Below are 21,831 nucleotides of genomic sequence, written 5' to 3' on the forward strand. Positions count from 1 at the left end.
TTTTTTTTTTTTTTTACCCCTGAATCACTCATTTTTCTAGGAATGCTGTGCTTTGTAAGAAGAGGGCTCACTTTGCTTTTATTTCCAGCTTCATTTTTTGTTTAAAATTTTTATTATAATCTAACACTTCCTTTGTAACTTGGCAAAATGACTGAAAGAAAAACAATGCTATCCATTTCCCAGTTTACAGCCTGTCAAGGTGAGGGATTTTTCCGAACAACGAACACAGGGTTGTTTGTTGTTTTTTAATTTTCTGTTCATATGTATATGAGTTCTTTTCTAATGGCATGACAAAACTGACTGGTGAAAAACCACAAGAAAGTAAAATGTGGAGTGAAATACAGAAAATGAACATGTACAGATATTTAATATGATTTTTTTGGTTTTCTGAGCAAGCTGTGGGAGAAATTCTCTTTAAAGTGATACGTCCTGTAGCAGTAGGTACATGTAATCCCCTGACAACACACCTTAGTGACTTCTTGAAAACAAGTTTGGAGACATTTAGTGAATTTGTTGATCATTTTGTCCATCACTACATTCTGGAGGTCTCCATGGCGAACAGTATTATTTGCATTAGTAGCAAGTTAGCCAGAATTTACCCACGCTGGTTGAAGTTTGTAGTCTACATTTTAGGAGCCAATACCAGATACAAAAAAATAGTTTGCATCTTGGATATGAGCTCTGCTTATTAACCTGAAGAACTTTATCCTTTAAATTGACCCAAATCAGATGTGACATAAATTCCTAATTAAGAAATGCCATTCTGTTCCAGGTAGTACTTAAATTTGAGCACATATGTAAAGTTGGGTATATATTTAAGTACTATATGAAGCAGGGATAAATGTAATGACCCTACTGCCAAAAGCCTGTGAAAGCCTCCCTTTCAGTCACAGAAAATTCACTCATGGGTTGAGGGCATAAGGTCCACTTCCCCTGGACCCTCAGCTTCATTGTAAGACCTCTGATATCACTGGAACATCTGCTACAAAACAATAGCATAGTTTCCCTTCCAGCCAGTCAAGGTGGCCATATTGATGTCAACAAGCCTTTGGTTAATGTTAAAGAAACAAACTAGAAATGAAGATGCAGTAAGTCAGATTTTAAAGGGGTTACAGCCACTTTTGTTGTCCAGAGCATCAAGACTTGCATGGATCTTGGGGCTTTTCTTGGCTGAATGGAGATCTTGGATAATTCCAAAGCACTTGAAGGAGGCTGTGCTCTGTCAAAGTTGGGTGTTCATTCAGGAAAATATTGCAGCTTGCATAACTGGAGGAGCTTTTCATCTGACACTAGCTGGCAGGGATGTAAAACAGGGTATAAAATATATATTATATATATGCTATACATAAAAATATAAAATTACAAAGTAGCCTACCTGGAGAATAACTTCCATATCCAATTCTTAACTGTTTGAAGACAACCTAAAAAATACTAGTATAAATTATTTCTTCACATAACTCTGCTAAAGACCAAGGCGATACAGCTACAAAGCATTCAAACCTTAATGCCATTTGGCATTATTCAGAAATGGGTATGAAGAGAGGCTTTCTACACACTTGAATGTAGGCTGAGTCATTTTGGGAAGAAGCAGAGAAGTAATGCTTTTTCTGAACTGGCACATTGCCACAGCCCTCTGTTGAACTGGAGGATGTGTTAAGTGAGGTTTTCCACAAATACTGTAAGTAGGTAAAATGAGAGCAAATTTGGCACTGTTGTTTGCTAAAGGTAGGAAATTGGATACTTCAGGTAGTGAGCTGGATGTGCAGCCTCCGTTGGTGCTCTGCTTCATATGAAAGCTCAAGCAGAATCAAATTTCCACTTTCAGACAGACTGAAGGAAAGTCTTCCATACTGGGGAAGAACAGATTTTTGTCTCCAAGTGAGGTCAGTCTCAGGAAAGACCACACTCCTCCTTTTTAATACTAAGGCTGTCAGAAGCTTTTTATAGAAATTCATGAATGGCCATGTTAAAAAAAAAAAACCCAAAGCCAGAATATAAATCAATACCTATAAACAAATAAAATGGGTAGCAGCAGAAACAACAGTGAGGAAAATTCAATTAAAAAAAGAGAAAGAATGAGCCAATGACCTTTTATATGAACTTCAGTATTCAGGTTTTCCACAGAGGCCATCTAGCTCATGCAACTGTGTTATGCCAAAAGCATTTTAGAAGAATAAATAAATACCATATGGAGACTGGATTGGTCACCATGCCAGAACTAACCTTTGAACCAAACTATGGTTCTAAATATGGAGAAGAGGGAGGGAAAAGAAAAAAGAAAGAGAAGAAAAGATCTTTTGTTTTCTTTATGGAAAGGAGACAGCTCATTGCTCCTGGCAGTCCCAGGGAGAGTTCGCTGTTCTGGGACACCTTGTCATTGTGGTGTTGTTGCTGGGCTCCTGCTCTTTGTCATACTCCATTGCAGACTGGGATTTAACTTGACAGCAGCAAAGGATTTCTCTGAAATGGATTCAACTGGTTAGCATTGCATCCACCCACCCACATGCAAAAAGTCCCAAAGTGTCAGCAGTCACTGATAGTTTTCTGAAAAACACGAACTCCTTGACTCCCACAGGAACCATGACAAAAAAATGCAGCTTTAGCAATGACTCAGTCATTGAAATGATGCCTTTTTCAGTGGCTATTTTATTCCTTTTTCCTCCCCAGTCTGAAAAAAAGAAAAATATTCAAACTTGTTTTCTTCTCTAAAATGGAATGGAAATCAGATCTTTTCCACATTTGGGTATTCACATGCATCATGTTTAGGCAACTGTCTCCTTTTGACAGGAGAACTAGGTAACTAACATAATCCATCACCCTCTATTGGGATATGCCACCTGAAACTTTGTATATGATAGAAAGGTGGATGTGTCTTCTCCCTTCCCACAATAGGATTTTGACTAATCTGCCTAATACCACAATTGAACTCCTGATGTAAACCATTGCAACCACAAGAATTTCCAGTGACACTGATATTTATATTTTAATATCAGTGCACTTTATGTGAGTGTCAGGTTCCATGTAAGTTGATCCAGTTGCTGATCACATTGTGGGTGGAATGTGAAACCTAACTTGGACATAATGTGATAAAAGTAAAGTGAATCTGTTCCCCAGCTTTGTGGTCAGGAATTGGGGAGAAGCTGGATCCCCTGTTTCTTTTCCGGGGTGAGCACTAGTGAGTAATAAAAAAAAACTTACGTCTTGATCCAATGGAAGTCCTAAGTCAGGTGGTTGTGATCACCAAAGGAAGTGTGCAGATACTATATATGTGTATATATACGTATACATACACTCATATATGTATATAGGTAATATATGTCTAACATACATACATGGTTTTTGTATATATATGTACATGTATGTATGTATATTATATGTATATGTATGTTAGTAGAGGAAATGTATTCTATACTGCTGCTGAGTATCAGTCAGAGAGAGAAAAAACTCTCCTGCTGTGACTGATATGTCTGTGTGGCCTAAAACCAGCTGAGTAAAGACATAAGAGGTATGTGGAGAAGAGGGAGTTGGACTGTGAGAGAGAAGCAAGGAGGGTGCTTGGGGACCTTCAGACAAATCAATGATTTCAAGGGACGTAGCTTCACAGCGTGTATTAAAATTAAACCAAGAGAAGGAGTTGACTGAGGGAGGGGGAGCCGGTACTGCTCATAAAATACAATGAACTCATTTAAAGTGTTTGGGGATATAAAAGAGGACTTACTCCAAACCAAACAAAGTTTTGTCTCCCTGTTTGGCAATTATTAACTTCTAATATTATTAACTTTTGCTAACTTTTAGGATGAACAAGACATATGTCCTCTTCTTTGGTTGTGTTTATTTAAATAGGTCATAGAGAATAAAAGTTGCTGGGATCTATCGTCATATTCTAATGGCCACCCATAAAGTTATACATCCATGTCAATATCCATGTTACATATCTAATAAACATCCATGAAGTCTCACTCATTTACAACACTCAAGCAACAAACCAAACTGGGGGAGGAGGGGGTAGATGCTTTAAATTCTCGTTATTTTTTCCTTGGTTAAACTTTGAACGTTTTGAATTCAATGGATGCTTGTCTGCTGCTAGTTCGAGTTAATCTAAAATGTATTGAAGCAGAAGTGGCAATATATGGAATTTGGCTCAGATGTTTGATAGTCTCAGGCATTGTTACATGTGTGATATTCCTGGAATACTATTTAATTCTTGCACAGCCTGAGAATAGAGTTCAGCCGCTTCTACAGCATTTGCTTTTTTTCATAAATACAATCAACTGCATTGGTACTGGTATTCTACTGGTGATGGGTTTCTGTCCACAAGTTGTTCCTGTTGCATTCCAAAATACAGTTTCCTTTATAATCGTTTATAAAAGGTTAATAAATGCTTACTACAGGTGAAATGGAGGCATGAACACTGGAGTAACTTGTGGTATAGAAGGTTATAAGCACATCAGTAGAAGGTGTAATGCATGTTTTTTAGTAATGGTTAGCAACCTACAGACTGACTGGATTTAATAATAATTGATTATTTATTACAACACCTATTAATCTTTTATTTTTATTAATCATTTATTAACTTTCCATTTGCTATTTATACAGAGAAACTTGATATAAAACTGTATAAAATGACAAGAAACCAAGGTAAATGCAGATCATTAAAATCTGACTTAGGCATCAAAAGATTGAGTTTTAATGGTTAATTTTTTGTGCCTCCATCCTTCTATATCATATCTTTAGGTTTGATTATTTTTGGCTCATGCCTGTCAAGTTAACTTAGATTTTTCTCCAGCACTTGTTCAAGAACCCAATTTTATCAAGGAATTCATTAATTCTCTACAGGGACAAAAAACACGAGTGAAAATCTGGTCTTGGTCCTTTTGTTTTAGGTGCTAGAAGGAATATCTCATGAATCTGAGCAAAAATTTGGGGGATATGTTTGATTAGTATTCTAAGAGGAGGTGCTAATAAGTATAGCATGAGTACAAGCTGAAGCTGGGTCTGAATTAATGGGAAGCTGCTCCAGAGTCCTTTTTTAATTCATAAAAACATTTGTTAAGAAGGACATCTAGTGGGTCATCTGGTTCAGCAGCCACAGCATGGTTATTTGTGTAGGTGAATAGATACCAGGGTTGAAGGGCAGAAATGTCAGAGGGCAAAGGTGTAGGGTGGAGGCTGCACTGAGCCCAGCACAGCTCGGTGGTCACCGCGTTGCTCACTCAGGTCCCTCGTTGCTTCAGCATGTCCCCTTGTGCTCTCCATGAGATACCAAGCAAAGCCTCATACTGGTTTTCCACAGCATCATTGCGACTATACAAATGGCCTGTTTCAGTGGTTAGTATTGAACCTTCTTCTAACCCAAGGAAATTCCCAGAGACCAAATCGGCTGAACCAGCTATTTCCTGTAAGGGCAGGAAAAGCAGCACTTGTAGGTTGCATTTGATAGGCAGAAATCCCACCACAACCACCACCATTTTAATTGTGAGACCATTTCAGTTGTGAGGGGCTTGGCCTCAGAAACACACATAGTGTCTTTTATTTTCCTTTACGCTCTAAGTTCCAGTCACATATGAAGCCAACGCTACCATTTTGCTGCATCAAGAAAAAAGACTAAAGTTGCTTTAATTAATAGTGCCTCCAGCATCCTGCTTGCCTATTTATGAAACAGATAGATAGCTCAAACCTGTGGTGTTCTTAAACCAATACTACTGTCTTTGACCAGAAAGGAGTTAATGCTTTCAACATAGAGCTCTTTCATGGTACTGGACATATCCCTCTGTAAAGCTTGATCCACCAGGTAGTCTGTGAGGTAGACAGTGTCCTTAGCACTCTTCATATGATTTATGCCTGATTGTAGCCTAAACTCCACAAAGTTGTGCCGCAGTGTAAGGGAGAGTATGTGCCACAGGCTCAGAGAATAAACGAGTAACTCGGTGAAAAGACTGTGGCAAAAAGAGGTGGCTACCTGAAAGAGGTGAGTCTGACACTTTAACAGCTAAACAAAACCCCACCACTTCCATCCTCTTATTAGGATTATAATTCGGTTGCTTGGGCCTCAGCAGCAGTCCGCCTGGATCTCCCTCTCTGCTGCCCCACCACGTCTCATTCACTTCTGCGTTGTGTCATCGCTCTCATGAAGACAACAGGCAACTCGGAGAATTTCCTTTGCTGCTACCTGATACACCATTATTCACCTCTTATCTTTTTAGCAAAGCAGTTACGCTGCTGTCAGGGGTAATGGAGACTGTGCCACTAAGAAAATTGGCTGTAATTTATTTATCAATTGTTTCTACATACCACAAAAGAGACCATCTACTTTATGGCTGGGTCTAAGGTATCTGAGAGCCCTTGAAGTTCATGGTTTTCCGGTATTCTAAGTTCTGCTTATGGCTTTTCCTGTATATGACACACAACACCACCCCTGTGGTCTTGAAGGCCGATTTCTCCTTTGCTTTCTTTAGTCACAAATCATTCTGAGGCATCCCTTAAGTGCATTTGTATTGTTAAGTGCACCGGCCTGATTTGGTGTTAATTCAATTTGAGTGCCCTTAATATCTTGTGGGGGTGAGGCAATGCATGCAAGCTGTACCTTGTAAAAACAGGTTCCAGGTCTGCCTGAGAGCAAAGCACCTTTCCCACAGCAATTTACCAAAGTTGCTGATAAAATTTTCATAAGGAAACCTTTTTAGTCTGACCCTATTGTGTTATTCTACCATTAAGACTCAGGGAACTGAGACTATCTTCTGGTGACAGTTTATCACGTTTTCCATTATTTCAGTATATACACAGCCTACTGATGGGTCACAGTCCACCTCCCCTCCTCGTACAATATGGAAACAGCTTTCAGAGCCAGGAGGCTTGAGTCCGCCAGTTTCAGGGTACGTGTGTCAATATAACGGAGGTGAACGCCAGGTAAACCAGTCACCTCTGACCTTCAAATGATAGGACATGGGGCATTTTAGTGCATTTGGGGCCAAAAGGGGAGAGGGAATAGGAGAAATAAACCACAAGAATAAAGAGTTAGCCCTATGAAACGTGGAAGAAACCGAATATCAAATTTTGATGAAAGAAAAGGTATTTGACTAATAACCAAAGATGAAAAGTAATTTTTAAAGTAATTAGGATAAGCAAATACTATCTTCATACACATGGGGACTAATTTTGCACTCAGCTGAACCGCTGTAAATCCTAAACAACTCCACCATTAACTGAAAAAGTTTATCTTATAAAGATGCACTCACTCAAGTCAGTGTACAGTACCAAGCAAAACAAGTGCTTGCCTGCCTGGCAGGCTGCCTCCCTCATTACTGTCACCTGCGGATTTCGGAGTGCGAGGAGCTGCAGCAAAGGGGTCAGGGTGGAGGGCTCAGCTACTATACGTGTGAAGTTTCAGCACGTGTACATTGTACCATCAATTATAAACACACTTTTTCCAACTATGTTATAGAAACTTTAGTCAAATTAGTTACGGAAAGGGTGCCATCTAATGACCTGGACACATCTCTTCTGAATTCCAGCCTAGCATTTTGAGGCAAAACAAGAAGACTGAGCCCTCCATAAAGGAGAGGGAGAAAGGAAGAAAGGTGGAGAGAAAGGGAGAAAGGGAGAGAGGTAGAGAGAAAAAGTGAGAGAGAAAAAGGAGAGAAAGAAAGAGAGAAAAAGAGAATGAGCACAAGAGTGAGAAAAAGAGAAAAAGAGAAAGAGAACTAAAGAATGAAAGAAGAGAAAGAGGAAGGAGGGAAGGAGGGAGGAAAGGAGGGCAGGCAGGAAGGCAAGCAGGCAGAAAGAAAGGAAAAAAGCAGGCACAGGAAGGGAGAGAGAGAAAAGAACAAAGTTGCATCAGAGTTTTACATGGAATTTAACCAAGGCTGAAACTGAAGTTTGGGACCCTGGCCAGCGCGGCCTGGCTGCTCAGCCCCGGTGCCTCGGTGCCAACACCCGGCGGTGTGGCTGCAGGGCGATGCTGGGGCATCGCGGTGCGCCGAGACCCGGCGGTGTGGCTGCAGGGCGATGCTGGGGCATCGCGGTGCGCCGAGACCCGGCGGTGTGGCTGCAGGGCGATGCTGGGGCATTGCGGTGTGCCGAGACCCGGCGGTGTGGCTGCAGGGCGATGCTGGGGCATCGCGGTGCGCCGAGACCCGGCGGTGTGGCTGCAGGGCGATGCTGGGGCATCGCGGTGTGCCGAGACCCGGCGGTGTGGCTGCAGGGCGATGCTGGGGCATCGCGGTGTGCCGAGACCCGGCGGTGTGGCTGCAGGGAGATGCTGGGGCATCGCGGTGTGCTGAGACCCAGCGGTGTGGCTGCAGGGAGATGCTGGGGCATCGCGGTGTGCCGAGACCCAGCGGTGTGGCTGCAGGGAGATGCTGGGGCATCGCGGTGTGCCGAGACCCAGCGGTGTGGCTGCAGGGAGATGCTGGGGCATCGCGGCACGCCGAGACCCGGCGGTGTGGCTGCAGGGAGATGCTGGGGCATCGCGGTGTGCTGAGACCCAGCGGTGTGGCTGCAGGGAGATGCTGGGGCATCGCGGCGCGCCAAGACCCGGCGGTGTGGCTGCAGGGAGATGCTGGGGCATCGCGGCGCGCCGCGGCAGATCCACCCGCCCGCCGGAGCGCTGCCCTCCCGCCGGCCGGGCTCGGCTGCCGGTGGCTGCGGGGCCTCCAGCCGGCAGAAGTCGATGGGAGCACTGCCTTTGACTTCAGTGAGCGCTGGATCAGACCCCGGGTGAAAAGCAATAACTTTGCTTCTGGTTGGGCCAAAGCGATGAATAAATCAGAGCTTTGCATCTGTGGTGGAGTCAGGGCGGGTTGCGCGTGTCTCTTGCAGAGGCATTTTACAGTCCAGGTATCTGTGACCAAGGCGATCTGATTAATTATTGGATAGAGCTTGAGGCAAGCACAGAGTTACGGATAGCAGCCGGAGAGCTTAGTTACAGAGGAATTTATAATAACTTTGACTATCAGCCTCTTGATCTTCAGGGGTATCCAAGGAAGATGGAGATGAGGCAATTCTTTCTGTGTGTTTTCAATAGGGGAGGAAAAAGAGACAGCACATACTTACAGCTTTTTCTTTCTCTGGCACTCAGTACTATGCTTTAAAACTGTGCTCTACTTTCAATCATTTTCAGAGAAGCATGCAAGTTCTCAGGGAAGAGAACTGAATTGGTTTAATATTTTGTCCAGTCCCTCCACCAGATCCTGAAGCGTGAAGGTTGGCTGGAGTTTTGCTGCTCACACTTCCCTGCCACGTCTGAACGAGGCAAAAGCTGCCCCGGGCAGGGTCCTGGCTTTCTGCGGCCCGTCCTGCTGTGTCTGTGCAACACTGCAGTCCGTGACAGGGCCAGGCCCTGTGGCCATTTGAGCAGAGCGCTTGCAAACTTGACTAGACCCTGGCTGTTTTGTCCTTGTCTGGGTCTGTTTTGGCCCTCAGAGGTACCCAGAGTCTGTTCACTCCTTCTTCTGGGCTCTGCCTAATGCGGTGCCCTAAATTTTGGAGGGAGAGGGCTATTGTCTGACCTAGTTTTGAAATGCTGGGGAAGTGTGCGTGTGTGCGTGTGTGTGAGTGTGTGTTTAAGGTGGCCAAAGAGTGTTAGTGATTTCAGGAAGAGGAGCTCACCAGGATGTCCCAGCTGACCTCCTGCCAACTATATGTCTTTAAACTCCAGTGAGCTGCAGCAGCTGGAAAGAAAGGCGGTGGAAAGATGAAGTGTCCGGGTGATGTCCCACGGTGCTGCAAGGCCAGCTCATGCAGCACGTGGCCCTTCAGGGTGTATAGGTGAATCCCGCCATGGCATCTACAGCCACTGCCCCAGGAGCTGTGGCTGGGTGAGTTAGGAGGTCCTTCCTGGCATACCAGTGGTGGGTCGGGGAAAGGCATGGAGGGAAGGTAATTTTGCTGGAAGGGCTCCCAGCTGAGAGGGGGACCAGCACCCTCCATGCAGCAGAGAAACCTGGGCAGGGGGAACCACACTGTCAGCCTGGAAAGGCAATTTTAGGGAATCAGAAATTTATAGTTATTGCAATAGGCCCTGGGTCCTTTTAAAAGTTAATGGGTGAAGGTTATTATAGCAGGGAACTTCAGAGGAGGAAAGGCTATGTTGGCAGGATTTGTGCTATCCTTGAAGCAGCAGAGAGGGAACGCTGTGTGAGAGGTGGGACATGGCACCGCACTTGGGAGCCTTCCAGCATTGTTTTCCTTCCATCTAAGGATAAATAAATGCCTCTGTGTATGGTGCTTTGCGAGAGAAAACTCCAGCTAAATCAGGGAAATAGTCTCTGACTTCCTAACCCAGGGAGAAATGGAAATGCTCTTCTTCTCTCTCCCTTCCCCTTCATTAGCTTATGTACATCAGCTCTCATCATGTTTACCTGCGAAGAAGTGGTTTCGGTATGACTGCTATCTTTGTCGGTTTTTCTATAAACACTTCAAGCCCTGTTGTATAACTTAGATGGAAGCTAAATAAGCATTCAAATGAAACAAAAAACCTCAGGAGATCTTGCTGCCAGGACATAAGCTGTGTAGTCAGGAGAAAAATAGCCCAAGTAAGAAGCTATGGGCCATGCCTCACTCTAACAGAGACACAGGTGTTTCCCCTGACTATTTTGAAATGAGGCCTGAGCCAAGCCCTCTCCACATGGCTTCAAGTGGGAATGCATCTTATTGCTCAAGATGCTAAAATATTTGAGTGATCTGCACACTTCTAAACCTCCTCTGCACTTCCACCGTTAATCATACGCAATCCACAACAATGTCACTCTCTTTGTGCACCATGATGAAAGTATCTGTGTATCATATATTCAAATTACATTGTGTGCTTGAGGGAGCTCATGATCCCCTGCAAACTTCTGTGGCAGCACGGCTTGCAGGCTCCGCACGCTACCTGCGAACCATCTATTGTGTATGTGACTGCAAGCTTGAATCCCTGCCTGGGATTATCTGAAAACTCTGGAACTTGCCAGCAGGAAAATTTACAGCTAAACAATTATATTGTTGAAACTCTGACAAATCCACCCCAGTTTATGACTTTGAAAATAGGGCTAGGTGTGAGCAACTGAATATATTATACACTGTAGCGTGGCCTCCTGGGGTCTGCAATATAGAATCTGTTTACTTTGACTGACACTTTTCATTTTTCTTTTCTTCCAGACATTATTGGTGCAAACGATATTTCTGCTCAATATGGATTTGTTCCTCAAAAAACTGTTTAGATATTTGGATAAACATCTTCTAAACAAGTTCTTTTTATGATTATGATGATGATTTTTGGAAGCAATCCAGCAATAATGCAACAGGCAAGCAGCACAATGAGTAAAAGCAAACAGACATGTTACATTAGTACATCACTTTGCATGGAGGTAGGATTTCCAAAACTTCTCTGCAATGTAAAATAGTTCTGAAAACTCCACATCTGGACACAGAGGAGAGCTGATTTTTTTCCCCATCATTCTTCTGTAAGCAGGAGTTTAAACCCTCCAAAATAAAGAGATGACTGCTTTTCAAGGGTGAAATAAATCTCACTCAAGAACAGAATGGCATTCATTCTACTCAGAGCCCATAAGCAAGCAAGGGCATCCTTACAAAATAAGCTACACAGAAAAGGGAAGATTTGTTGTTAAAGCCAATGACAGTAATTCCCATCAGAATCAGCACTGGGTGATGCAAAGTGGCAGTGTCTTTTTCCTGCTATGTTTGTACCAGAAATTGGAAATTAAGTATAACTCTCTAGTTCCTTCCAAAATTCCAGCATCTCAGGTGGTGAATGCAAGGACAGACAGCAATGCCTCATGACTGTGGTGTGCACCGGTGTGCTAGCCAGAAGAGTGGTATTTTTCTAGTTCAGTGGGAGAAGAAGAGCAATGTTTCTTTTCCAGAGCATTCCCTGAATGGCGAAAAAATCATTCTTCATCTCACCCAGGCAGGACTAAAGAATAGTTTTTAGATAGAGATGGCTGAGAAGGGAGTTTCATCAATGTGTGCTTCGGTAGTAAAACACAAAAACAAAAAAACACAAAACACAAAATATTTTAATATAATTTTGTGAACAGGCAAAAATTTTATTTCAGTCTGCTGCAAGACTCTTTCATCTACCTTAACCCCGCCACTTTTATTTCCGGGTGTTGGGAGTATCCCAGATGGTCTCTGTTTCTCTGTGTGTCTTTCTGCAGTTTCTTTCCTTTGGCAGCCAGTGCTAACATTTCTTCCAGAGAGTGAAAGTTGCTTACAGGTTTGGTGTATCTTGCCCTGTACTTGGGGTAGATACCATGCTTTCTAGAGATCCTTAAGAAGAAAATTCCTCCTGGTTCAAGTTAAGGAAGGCTAATTTCAGTGTTGAATTCTTTCAGGATGTGAGAAACACAGAAGAGCTGCTGAAGTAACTTCAAAGCTTATGCTCAGGGGGCCAATGAAGTCTCACAATAAACTCCAATTTCTCTAGTTCCTTCACGACTACTGGTAATGGTCCTTGCTGTGTAGCACAAGCGGAAATAGCAAGACTGCTCAGGGAAAGTGGGGCACCCTCTACTCACTGCAGGAGCTGCTGTGCCCGTTTCTGCAGAAACTTAGAGGTGATCTTAGAGAAGTCTATATAAGTACGTGTTACCCTGTTTCTGGACTAAGGGAGGTTTCCACTCCTGTGTTATTCTGTGTGGAACTCCTTCTGTCAGGAGGAAATCCCAAGAAATTAAATTAAGGCAGCATTCATACAAATGCAGCACATGCAAAAGCTCACATTTCTTTATCCCCCTGGATTCATGTTGTTTATTTATGTTTAATGATGTAAAATGTGACTAGAAGTTCAGGCAATAGATTGCATCTTATAAATAAAAATAAATAATCATGCCATGCGCATATCACATTTTCACCTTTATTAGAGACCATAAAATCCTGGGAGGAGAGAGTGAGGGGTAAGTCACTCAATGATCTTTTCATGCAGCATCTTCAACATATTTATTGCCATGTGAGAATTTTCAAGGCTGGTCATGCATTCAGAGCCGTCCCTTCCACTGATCAGTGTGAGCTAAATCTAGCTGACTCTTTGCTGAGGACTGAAAAGAAATAGACACTAAGCAGTTCCTGTGGCAGTAGTGGCTTTCTATTTTGGCTTAAAGCTTAAGTAAATTAAAACAAAGGCTTGCCATAAAGGAAGATTTCACCTGAAAATATTCTACTGCCTCAGCAGTAACTCTGCACTCCAAGCACCTTTGTAAGCAGCACTGATGGTTTACTTCATAGTGGAAAGAAAGCTAAAGTTGTAGGGGAACTGAGTAAACTTGCCTGCTTGACAGAGGTATATAGTTCACTGGTTGATCCTGATAGTCATTTACTTACTGTTTTCCCTGAAATTTTCAGGTTGGGAAAAAGTGAAGGTACTCACCTTTTTTTGTCTATTGCCACCTGTCTGGATTTCCTAACATTTTTTCTTCTCCCAAATTCAAGCAGTAGGTGAAGTGAGGATGGAACCAGGAACATACAAATGTATTTTTTACATAGACTTTTTTTTTATACGTTCCACAGCACACAGAAGCTCAGGCATCATGAATGATTAGAGTCGGAGAGAGGCCCAGTTATCACTGTCCAGTAGTCTTGAATTTTGTATATGTAATTTATGGCAACAGTTAGCAGTAGACAAGGTGTGGTGATTTGCTGAGAGTGTCTGTGTATAGTGTCTTGTTTTAAATGTAATCCTGATCAAGAGGCTATGGAGAATCTTCCTAAGACCTAGACAGTATTTAAAACCTGCTATTCTCCCCTGAAAGCCCCTCCTTGCTTTGACATCCTGTGTCAGCTCCTTAAATCAAACTCCTCAGACTCAGGAATGAAGTAAATAAATTATAAGCTTTATTGATTGTGTCTGCTGTGTGAACGTTCTTTAGCATTGACTAAGCCGTCCAAACCGTTGTCCCAACATGGATCAGGCTCTCCATAAAACCTGAAATGGCTGCTCAGGAGGGAGCAGAAATGTTTTCTTTGGTTGATCCAAGGTTCTGTCAGGGAAGGTTTTGATCTCTAGGACTTTACAACATCCATATGGTCAGGAATGAATTAGCTGGCTTCTTTCAGTGGGTTACGGGACCAGAGCTTTAGATTGGACAAAAGCCCACTGTGATATAGTCTTTTCTCTCTTTTTTTTTAAAGAATATCAGTGAACTTCTTATGATGTTTGGAACCAAGAACCCAATTTGTCTCTCATTTAGTCTGCTCTCCCATCTGCATAACGCTGTGACTTCAGCTGAATTATGGCATGAGTGTACCTCAAGCTTGCGCTCCAACTAATGGAGGTAGTGCTGGTGCTGGCTCATTTGGGTTACTGGCCAGAGTTGGGGGGGGTGGGGTGGTGTTTTTGCTTTTGCTTTAAAGCAAGGAGGTGTGGTAAATCACAGGCATCTTTCCTGGGATGGAGATAATAAATCACTCTTCCCAGGTGAAATCTTTTATTTATGCATTGGGATTCCATTTCATTGAAGAAAGGTATGTTCTTTTGGCTTCAGCAAGTCTGCACTTTAGCAAGTGATTCAAATCAAGCTGACACTTATTAGTGAGCGTGCTGAACGCCTTGCTCTCAGGCACTTCACTGGGCTGCCACCATCCTCCCGCCTTCACAGATGTTTGTTCTCCTCAGGTTTCATCTGGAAGCAAAATCACTGCCTGCTCCTCATGTCAGTGGGAAGTCAACTGCAAAGGGCAGCTTGATTTTAGAGACAATGGATCATTCCTGCCTGTAAAAAGCAAATAGAAGGGGAGATGAAATAATACACTCACAGATCAGCTTGAGCTCATTCTCCTGGTCTGAAAGTGACCAAGCAAACCTCTTATTACCAGTTATTAGGTGCTGAGTCCTGTCACTGTGCTTACTGTTGCACAATACATTTAGTAGCAACAGCTCCAAGGACAGCATTGGCAAAACAGAAGGACATCAGACAGACAATAATTATTTCATTGCAAAGCACCTACTGTCGTGGCAAGTTGTTGCTTATTTACTCTCCTGCCCTAAAAATCTTGAATAAACAACTTAATTACACATGTAAGCATATAAATTCTAAGGGCTGTCCAGAAGTATTTTAGGTTAAACCCCCACACACCATTCTTAAAAAGTCTTTGCACTGCATCTCACCTAGCTAGATCCATGCACTGGTGTACCACCCTGAGCAAGTGCAGTTCAGAGGCCTGAGCCTGCAACTGAGAAAGCTGTGCTCCCGGGAAGAAGGAAGCGATGCCAGAAACTCACCTGAAGAGCCTCTTGGGTAAATCTAGGTTTAGCTGAGTCCAGAATGAGGTGTAACTTCGCAACGGGCCAGATCACAGGTGTTTGCCAGGGGTACAAACATTTTCACTTTTGCCACATACTCCGTAAGTGAAAGAGAGGCAGCAGACACAGAAGTTTGCTTTGTAACCCAGCATATACAGTGGAAAGGAACTGGAGGCTGCACATTGCAAGGACCTGATTATTTTCTTAATTCGCTTTACTGCGTGTCTGCCATGGGGTCCTTCCCACACTAAGTAGGGGAGGCAGCTTGCTGCTTCCAAAATGTAAATTTTGGCATCACAGTCAAAAATGGAATGCCTGCAGAAAGGAAACAAGCACTACTTGTAGCATGAGTTAGTGTGCGCTGGAGTTTGAAGCCTCAAGTCATGTTTAAACACAAAGAGGGACTATGCAAAATGAATGACCTGGAAAGGTGACCCTTCCATTTAAGCAGTTACACATGGCTAATAAACAATGAAGGAAGAAAGCGCCCCTTAAAAAAATAGGTTCTTTTCATTTAACATTATAATAATAATAAAAAGGAAATCACTGCAAAGTCAAGTGATTGCATTGCATATGTGCATTTCTTCCTTTCCATGTACATTTTACTGTATTTCAATATCTCCAGTGTCTGTCTAATATGCTAAATGTTTTAAGACATTAATACACCTACAAAGTTTATATAAAACAGTAACTCCTAAAACCTTTTCCAAATAAACTGTCCCTGTCTCTGCCATGGGAGGCAGAACAGCTAGGCTTTGGTGGAACCAAGAAGGAGCAAGTTCCCCAGCCCAGAGGAGGCACCTGTGGCAGGTGCTTGTCCACGGACCGTTTCCCCAGCAGAGTCACGGGTGAGCTGGCTGACCGCGTCCACAGCGGTGCCAGCCAAGGCTTGTGCTCATGGGAACCTCACTAAGTAATAGGAGGCTGAGCAATACTAAGTGCACAGTGGGGACAGCTGCAAACCGACCTGAGGACTTGGTAGGAAGGGAGGAAAAGGACCCACCCATTTTCATGGACATCAGTAACCTGCTTCTGCGAGATAGCTCTAGGGAAAATGGTACGGGCCGTGATCTTTGGGAAAGACTGATGATGATCAGCTCTGCGGGCCAATGTATGCAAGAATACCTTTACATCTGTCAAAACGGTATGTGCAAAAGGATCCTAGGGCAGTTTCGATCTTGGTAATAATTTGTCCTGCTACATACATGGAGGACATTGCTTTTTTTCTGCAGAATATTATTGTAATCACAAAAGGTCCTTCACCACTTTCCCAATGCCACCACAGTACATAAAATTATTTACTACTGGCTCTTTATTCTTATCCTCCTGTCTACCTTCAGACTGACAACTTTCAGTTGAGATCAGCAGAGATCTGGCACTGGAATAGGTGGAAAATATTGCAAGTGGGAGTCTATCAACTAGAAATGAAAAGGGGTATCGTGATTAAACCAGTGAGAGGTCAGTTCCTCTGAATCTTGACATTTCGGGGTTTGTTCATGCTTTACCATTAATAGGAATGTCTATATGACTATGTTGATAGCAGTATTATTTAAGAAAGAATTTTTATTAACAAAATATAAATATTTTATTTATTTATATATTTATGCATTATATATTATTATATATAAATATATATTTTTATATATTTATATATTACATAAATTTTATTAACAAATATAAATATAGCATGTGTTTATTTTTTTAATTATGTGTAACATTTAGTAAAGTGATACATTATTAAGAAAGGTCATTGATTGTTCCCAGGATGTGGCAGTAAAATATTTACTATGTACTAAAATTAAAACTAGTTTTAGAGTAGTGTAGTGTGGGATAATGCAAAACAAAAAGAAAGCCAAAATTAACAATAAATAAATGAATAGCAAAAAGAAGAAAAATGATGTCCTTATATCTGATAATAGCCTGACTGGATTCAGAAGTAGAGATGCAAACAGCTTTTATGAGGCTGTACTTGTTCGTTGTAAGATAAGGACACACTGGTAGCCTGCAAGACATTTTTAAAGTTTTCATGACTTGATGAGAAAAAGGACTGCTGAAGTTAGGGACCAACTGATTTAGTGAGTGCCAGCTCCAATGAAAAATCATTGCTCCTAAGTTGCTTGCATGGTTTTGGAAATGCCATATTAACTCTTCAAGACTCTTTCACAAAAAGCTGAAGTAGACTTTTTTTCCCCAGATAAGTAAGATCTGTTTTCTTCAAGAAGTCAGCTTCCAATAACTCCCCCATCCTCCTTGTCACCTGAAAGTCCTGATCCTGCAATCAGAGGTTGTACCCGCTCAGCAGCACGTGTGACTACTACCATGAATTTGATGGTCTGAAGAAAAATTTTATGATGAGACAGCAGTCAAGGCTTAAATGGTATCAAAATGTCTCATAAAAAGCTAAGCTTCATAAATAAATATGATGATGGCTGTACAATACTTATAACAATATCATTCTAAATAAATTCCTAGCAAATGGCTGCTGAAGCCCTTAAAAAGCCATACCCAGTTTAGTAAATGTATAATGAAAACAAAAAGAAATATTCATTTAGATTTCCTTTTTTTATCTACACTTTTAGCTTGTATAGTAGGTTCAAAAGTTTTTTTGTTAAATATATGGGAGATCACTGTTTAAATGGCAATTCGTTGATCAGCTTCTTTTTTGTTCTTGAGCTGATGAGACCCTCGCAGCAAGTACAGTGTTTGCTTACCTGGACAGTGGGTATTAGGAAATGCACCTTTTGCTGTTTAACACAACCAAGCAGCTGGAAACAAGGAGAAAAAGCAGTTCCATGTGATCAGCCTGTTATCTGCAGAGCATGTGGATCACACCTGCCAACTTGCAGAAAAAAATCCACCTTGTGAAGAGCAGCAGAAGGCTAGGGCAGAGGCTACAGAGTAGCCCGCAATGCAAGAACATAAGTGAAGTGTTTAAAATACGGAATGGTACAGTGACAACAAATTGTCTGTTTCTATCTCTCCTTTCCTTAAAAAAAAAGTGATAGGTTTCTCAAAGAAACTGAGAAGTGTTGAAAGAAAATATTCTTTTATTTGGTGGAGGTTTTGATGACAGTACTGTATTGGCAACTTTCTTTTCAGTTATTACTATTCTCTGTTCCAGTTCGTTTTGTTTGTTTTTTCTTTCCAGGAATGCAGACTTTGGGAAAATTTGCCCCATGTTCACAGACTATGCTGTCGGCACGGGAGTCCCAGAGAGGCCTTCACCCTCGGGGGACTGGAAGCAGCTGATGCTGCGGTGGCCACCTAGGGCCCCTATCGATGGGCTCCTAGGATTCCCTCAGTGAATGGTGGTCTCACACTAAGGGAAAGCCCTTTCCTGTCTCTAATGCTGTTTGTTTTGTTCCTCCATACCTTTTCATCCTCTTCATCAGAGATGTCTTATCCCTGGAAATCATACAAGTACTTCTGTGGATCAAATATTATGCCTTAAGAATTGATCAGGCTGCATGAAATGGTGAATGATTTGTGAAAAATCATTCAGTTTTTCTGCATTTTCCATGAAGCCTGCTGTCCTATGCAATCAAAACATTCAATAAAGTGCTCCTTGAGAATGGTTACATGGAAAAGTAAAACTATTTTCTCATATGGGCAAACAAATTAACATAGTCTGTAAATTCATCTCACCCTCTCAGTTCGTGACCCTTGGGCTGAAGGAGCTCATGGTAATTTGGAGGGGAACTGGAATAGTGTCAACGGATATTCAGGTGTGATGGGAAACTTTTAAAAAAATATTGGCAGACACCTGATTCAGGCCTGCAGCCCAATCTCCTTCCCATATTCAAAACAGCGGAGGCCATCCCAGTAGTCAGCTCCCAGATCTGGTGCTGTTGACAGACTCTTTCCTTCCCCAATTTTGGAGTGACTGACGCTCCCCTAGCATGTAAAATATCACACCAGCTCTGGAGAGGACATCACCCTCCCTTCTGAAGCAGCCACCAGCTCCATTCAGAAGCTCTTGATCACTTTAAAGGGCTCTCAGATCACCTTAAGGTGATCCAGCCCCCCAAAACCCTACCCGGAGATGAGTCCACTAGCTGTAACCTCTTCAGCTCTCACTCTCGCACCTTCCCCGGTCCCAGGCCATGTCCCACCCGATTTCTTTCTCTATCCTCTCTCCAGGATTTGACTTGGAGGTACCTTCCTCCTGGGATGGTCTACCCTGCATAGCCCCAAATTAGCAGCATCTCGCTCTTGCACTGTGTGATGCAGCACCACAAAGTGCTGTTTGCACCTGTGGGGCAAGGAAAGTAAGAGGGGGATAAGAAATGCTGGACCTCTAGGCCTCTCCAAGGAGCACGGGGTAGAGACAACCAACACACACTGTAAAAATAAAGCGCAAAGCCACTTTATTAGCATCCAGCACCACAAATCTTTTCCAGTTGTCAACGGCATGCAGACAGTCCTGGCCTCACAGAAAGAATCCTCTGGCAAGGCTGAGCCCCGAAAGGCAACTTGCTTAACGACGCTCCAGGGATCACCCACTCATTTGAGACACTCTAAAAAATAAACAACAACAGTCCAAAACAAGAGATGACATGTACCTAGAGGTCAGCCCTCCCTAATGGGGTCAGCTCAGATTAGGCATAATTCTCTCACAAGACATGAAGAAACCACCCCCTCTGCTCGCTGCTGATGGGTCCAGCTGGAATCCCTCAGATTGAACACAGATAGACTATGGCCTGGGGCAAGCTACTCAGGCAGAGATAGGAAATATAAACATATGCCAAATCTTGACCCTTGAAGGCACCTGAGAAACAAAGTACACTGGTAACACCAGTCTGCGTTCACAGAAATTGAGTAAACAAGGAGAAGGGGCAATCCCAGGCCACAAATCCCAGTTCCAGGATGTCCATTGGTGAGCTTTTTTTTTTTAAGGAGCCTTCTGTGAACACCACTGTAAGGAAGCAGACAAAGCATCTCATCTTACAGGTGGTAAAAACAAGGAAATGAAACCCTTCAGAGCAGAGCAGAGGCTTCTGAGGTCCTCCATCGCCTGACGAGGCCCGCGTCTGCCATCTCCATGTCCATCAGCTGGCCTAGCTCTGCCCTCCATGGGGTCGGCAGCATAGGGCACCACCGGGGTGGTCACAGCTGTCTGTAGCGCAGATGGTTGCATTCCTGCTGCCTTGTGTCCTGTCCCAGGAGCGCAGTGCAGCTAAGCCTCTTATCCCAAATACTTTCTTGCTGTTCTTCCTGGAGACATCTAATTTGGAGGCTTCAGCATCATTTTTCTCCTTTTTGTGGCTGATGGAGGTCTGCCAGCCTTGCAGAGACACTCATGGGTGATGATGCCAGGAACATCCACTCCTAAAACAGTGCTGCATTCCCACCCAGAGCAGTTGTTCCTGGCCTTAGCTTGGGCCTACGCATGAATAAGCTTTCTTATTCTAGTGCCTCACTGTTGCTATGATCTTACAGTCCATCTGGCTAGGGTGGACAAGCTTTTGAAAAACTGAAAACCTGTTGCTACTACATGGAAAAGAGTGTGCAGGAGCTCTCCCTGATGCTGTTGCTTCCCACACCCCTTAGACAATCAGTAGGCCGAGCACACTATGATGATAACATGACTTTAGACAACGGATTACTTCCAAAATTAGATGTTGCAAGTGTTCAGAGAATTTGTTTCTAGAGCCCACGAAGCCAAGTCTGTATGTAGAGAGCACATACACTGTTAAAATTACAGCTGAGAAAAAAATGGAAATTCACAACCTATTCCCTTGCAGCAATTGTAAACTCTGCAGAAAGCCAGATAAAAGAGAACAAGACTAGTGCTTAACATCCTGGACAGACAGGAGACTTGTCTTTCATCAGTGGCTTTGACTTGCAGTCTCCACAGATGCTTTTGAAGAGAGCATGTCCTGCTGTTGAAGTGGGCAAGGGACACTGTCTATAACCTGAAGTGTTAGAAATTAGCCCAATGTTTCCAGTGCAACAGGATAAGAAGAATAACAGAATTTTAAGTGCAGTTATCTTCTCACAATTTCATGTGGTTTTGTAGAGGGAAAAAAATTATCCTGTCGTATTTTTGTAGGCAGGACCGTAGGATACTGCAATGCCACATATATTTTCAGTGTTTACATACACTGTGAGCTGAGAACAGGCTCCAGCTCTCCAGAGGATTTTACTGCTTGATGACATCTTCATTGTTATTATTACTTATTGCAAACAGATTTCTGGGAGTGAGGTCATTCGATGGCAAACCCATCACAAGCATTTCCCCAAAAGTGTTCTTGGAGAAACCTTTTGGACACATTGTAGCCACAATGCAATGACTTTCTGCAAACAAGAAATAAATAGAAGAAGCTGGTGTTGTTTGGGATTTGCAAAACCTAAAACTTTATCCTGGTCTTCTGCCACATGATGTTCCACCCCTAAAATAATCAAACACAAACACCCAAGTCTCTATGAATTTCCTGTAAAAACAACAATGTATCTATTCCAGAAGTGGAACTCATCCTGAAAAAGCAAATTCTGGTTTGGAAATAACTCCGGCTTTACCTTTCCCAGGACTAAATAAGTAAAATAATATCTAGAGGACGCAGCCCACTAAAATGAACCAATGAAGACTGAATGTG

Source organism: Dromaius novaehollandiae, chromosome Z (assembly GCF_036370855.1).
Source record: "Dromaius novaehollandiae isolate bDroNov1 chromosome Z, bDroNov1.hap1, whole genome shotgun sequence".
Classification (NCBI taxonomy): Eukaryota; Metazoa; Chordata; class Aves; order Casuariiformes; family Dromaiidae; genus Dromaius; species Dromaius novaehollandiae.